Source organism: Nilaparvata lugens, chromosome 8 (assembly GCF_014356525.2).
Source record: "Nilaparvata lugens isolate BPH chromosome 8, ASM1435652v1, whole genome shotgun sequence".
Taxonomy (NCBI): Eukaryota; Metazoa; Arthropoda; class Insecta; order Hemiptera; family Delphacidae; genus Nilaparvata; species Nilaparvata lugens.
In genome coordinates this window covers 32,041,629-32,046,655 of record NC_052511.1, presented here as the reverse complement: position 1 = coordinate 32,046,655, position 5,027 = coordinate 32,041,629, and positions in this window count along the sequence as shown.

The following is a 5,027-nucleotide window of genomic DNA, read 5'->3' as shown; positions in this document are numbered from 1 at the left end:
TGAGAATTGAAGCCTAAGTTAAAACACAATGAAAATTATCTACTGCCCGTTTTATTTTATCAAATTACAAACAGTTTCTACTTATAAGAGTAATTTCATGTGTACATTTGAATCACACCTCCATTAAATGGAGGGTCTGATACCAAAGTGAACCAAGTCGTTTCTTCTGTTTATTTCAGTATTGATTTGTTGTAAGTGAAATCCATTTTATAAATTCAATATTCATGGTATGTTTATTTTGAGCAAGAAATTTCAATTCAGGGACTTTGCATGTTACTAGTGAAGAAAAAAATATGTTTAGAAAACCGAACTTGGTTCACTTTGGCACCATCATTCAACTTAGTTCATTTTGGCATAGCGAGATTTTGATTTTTGGTGAAAGGATCTATACCAAAAATCACACTATTTCAAAATTAATATTACAATTTCCAGCCAAAGTCATAACTAATAAAATGTAGGCTACAGGATGGAAACGTTATTCAAAGATGAATAATTTAATAGCATGTCAAAATCTTGAAAAAAGCAAAGTACAAAAAAATAATAAAATTAAGGAATTTAAGAATGATTCGGAAATTAGTAGTTCAATTTCAAGTTAAATGTTCCAATTAACATTTTTCAAGTGACTTATCATAGAGAATCATATTCATATTTGGCTGATTGATATTTGTATGGCTCATTATCACATCATAATAAAGATGTGTAATAATTAATAAATTCATGTAGAAACAGGTTGTATTATGTAGCTGTAATATTTCAAAAAACTTCTTTTGCCAGAGTGAACCACGTACATTTTTCCATGTCAATCTCATAATAAAGCAATGTTGCCAAAACTGGCATGTGGGAAGGATGTAGTACTTTGTTTACTAACATGCTTTTATAATAGTTGACATGTAATTCTACAGGTAGCGCCACAATAAAATCATTTGTAGTTTGTTCACTTTGGCAAATGAAAAAATCTGTTGTGGCGCACTCACACAACTTTCCTTGCCGTTATGAAAATTGATCACCTGACGCTACGGTAGTGTTCCCGCGCATCTCAAGTCTACTATTCAAAGATTAGAGCCAGCTGGTGACAGGGTAATAACGCTGGAGACACACGAGGTTTGCTATCTCTTCATAGTGAATCATTTAATAGAATCAACAGTTGCCAATAGTTTGCAATTGGATAATCACATTTTCTTGATTTTCGAGTTTATTTTTAATTTTAGGTGAAAATGTTACTGAACATTAATTGTATAGATTCTCATGCTCAATCTATTCCACTCGAAATTTTTCGTTTAAATTGTATCTGAAGCTTGATAATTAAAAATCTAAAATCAAACTTTGCATAGATGAGGCGGAACTCCTGAAATTTTTACAGATATGGGACTTGTAGCAGTTGATAGAGCTTATCGATGACTATTTCAGGTATAACTTTAATCAAAATCGTTGGAGCCGTTTTCGAGAAAATCGCGAAAAACCCTGTTTTTGACAACATTTTCGCCATTTTAGCCGCCATCTTGAATCACATTTGATCGAAATTGTTCGTGTCGGATCCTTATATTGTAAGGACCTTACGTTCCAAATTTCAAATCATTCCGTTAATTCGGAGATGAGATATCGTGTACACAGACGCACATACACTCATACACACACACACACACACACACACATACATACAGACCAATACCCAAAAACCACTTTTTTGGACTCAGGGGACCTTGAAACGTATAGAAATTTAGAAATTGGGGTACCTTAATTTTTTTCGGAAAGCAATACTTTCCTTACCTATGGTAATAGGGCAAGGAAAGTAATGAAACGTATAGAAAACATGAAATTAGGGTTCCTTAAATTTTTTGGAAAGCAATACTTTCCTTACCTATGGTAATAGGGCAAGGAAAGTAAAAATAGAATGCATTCCACATAACCTCAATATAATGAACACGAGATGAAAATGTTTGATAGAGTGAACTATTCTTATCTTCACTTTCAGAAGTTGAGGAACTTGGAATATAATCGTCACTAGAATGATCTGCAGCATCAAAATCACTTTCTGAACTATCTTCCATGTCATTTGATTTGTCTACATTTGAAGCTGCCTGAACCAAAATCTGAGTAGAAGTCATTTTGAATGATAGTTGGTTCAGTCTGCCAAGAGAATTAATACTAAATTTCCCTTTTTGCAGAATAAAAAGCTGAAAAATTTCCCTTTATAACAGCTGTGGGACTTGGTTCATTGTGGCAAAAGAAAGATCTCCTGATTGACTAAGTATAGATCAGAGTATTACAAAAATTCAAATTTTGGAGTTGGTTCACTCTGGCATCAGACCCTCCAAATAAGCCAGTGTAGTCTACAAGTGTAAAGCTAGATGAGTTGAAACTACCTGTTATTTGAATAAGATGAAAAGGGTACTTTATTGTGTGTTTCAATAATGTCAAAAGCCCTACAGCTACAGATAAATTCTGTATAAATTTAGAAGTATAATGCACACCTATATCGTCCTAGACCTTGGTCGGAGTCGAATGTCATGGGTTTATTCTTGCATTTTCAGCACATTCTTTCCTTGGGTGGCAAGAGACCTTTTCTTCTCAGCCATTCAATACAAGTTTCTTTATCTTCGAGTTGTACACAACTTATAGAGAATAGTCATCTTTTGTATAATCCTATGGAAAGTAAAATTTTTGAATGAAATATTCCCTAAAATTCAGCAACTATCTTGTACAGAAATGTTTTATGATTTATAAATTTGTTATTTTTTATCAGAGATTTTGTAGAATTGCTTCAAATTAGAATAGTCTATTTATTTTCTCAATGTATATTATCTAATAATAATAATTAATTGAATACAAGATATTGAAAAAGTTTTCAAATGCACATTGATAAGTAAATTCATTTTCAAATCAGACTAAAGATAGGTACCATAGCTATTTATAGTTTACTGTAGAATCAGCTTATGCCAAGCCTGATGAGAAAAAATGGATTATTCACCTGTAAAAAATATCAAGTGCTCAATCTACCACCTCTAAAACTTTAAACTTGGATAAGTAGCTTATGAATGGAGATAATTATTCAAGACACTACCATAATAATTTGAAAAATTTATGGAAAGTTGAAGAAAATGGAAAATTTATTTGGACTATAAATTATTAATTAATATTATAGTTGTCGAATTTAACATTAAAAATAGGTCTGTCGCATCTGTCCTTTTTTGGGGTTGGGAGCACTTTGATTATTCCAGCCTGATTGTTTGAAAATTGACGATTCTTCAATGTCAGACCACAAGAATGTTGTGCCAGCTGCAGAGCTCACACCACGAGTTTTTTTAGGAACAAATTTTCTAAGAAATTTTATTTCGAATGTGTCTTCAAATTCTTTTTGCACACAGCCTACATAATATCTGACAGTTTTTTTTTGTCCTGAACTGGACAAAAACAAAACACCCTTCAATAATGTTGAACTGTTCAAACTCCTGCATCATAAATTTCAATTGAATCATCAGAAGGGTCGTCAACTTCTTCTTCTGATGGTTGAGGTTGAGGGTTGTGGTGTAAAGTCATCTGTATTTATATTTCTGCCTGCAACTCTTACTTTCTTTTGAAGTTGTAGTCTCTGTTTTTCGGGATGGCACAGTTTTTTAAATAGTTTAACAATGAGTCATTACCAGCAGTAGATGAAGTACAGGTATCTTCAGGTGCAGACTGCTGATCAGGACCAGTCTCAGCAACTGGCAATTTCTTAAGAAGTTCATTTTTTTCCAGTGGGTGTAGTTTTAAAACCTGAGATTAGATTGTTTTTGTCACGGTCATTCTCTTCACGTTTTGACACAAGTTTTTTTTAAAGTGATTGAAATACTTCTTTGGACAGTGTTCCAACATTTGTCACTTGCTACTCTTCAATGATTTTCCTCCATTCCCTTTTCAGGGGAGCAAAGAAGGTCACATCAAGCGGTTGGCTAATGTGGGTTGAGTTTGCTGGTAAGCACACAAATCCTCTATTATTTTTATCAGCAAGTTCAACTAGATCTGGTAAAAAATGGCTAGAAGGTTGACGCATATCAAAATGTTAGGTCCTTCAAGTCGATGCACTGCTGAATAAAATGACTTTAAAACCAATCTAAAAATCCACACCATTTGACAGTATTAACACTTTCATTTTAATTATTTTCTATCCCATTATTGCAGTCACTTTCATAGATAGGTTATCACTAGCAGAATTTAATTTCTATTAATAGCCTTGCATTCTTCTGTAACAGCTTAATTGACTTCATTATTTTCCTTTCCTTTGATTTCATTCATAATTTCATCAGTTCTCCTCCTAAACATTTTGTAGTCATTTCAGAAATTAAATATTAATTCACTTAACACGTCACTAAGTACTTTTGTCACTAACAACTACAAACAACAAACTCTAACCTACAGAAATGGGGATGTATAAATGTAATGTTTTTTTTAATGCTTAGCAAAACTGTCGTACAGTGTCTGACATCTGCTTAGCCGAAGCCCAACCCCCAACCTGGAGGACCAGTTAGTTTTTCGGGTTTCCTTCCCTAGCCTTGGATAAAGGATATCGGATAAAGGTTAGGATTTTGTTCCCTTAGCCTTTGAGCTGCTTCTGAAAGGCAACAGTTTTGTTGCTGGTTTTGATCTGCTCCAGTTATTTAATATCTATGGGTATTTAATTTCTACGGTACCACCTATCCAGGAGGCATCCCCCTATCTACCACCTGGGGAAGCACCCGCTAGGAGTGAATGGAAAATATGCCTTCTAAATTTCAAAGTTTCCTGTTGGTTAGTTACAAATTTCTGTTAGTTGTGCTATAAGAATACTGAAATCATGTTTTATAATGTTTTCTTGGCTTTCTATATTCATGTCCACTCACACAATCAATGCTACCTATTATTTTTACTCTTTATTATCAAATCATGTTTCATTATAGGTTGCTAATAATAAATAATTGAAATAATTAATACATTTTAATGTAAATTATATTTTCATAATTTATATGTATAAAAAAATAATAATTTATAAGACAATAATTCAGGTTCAC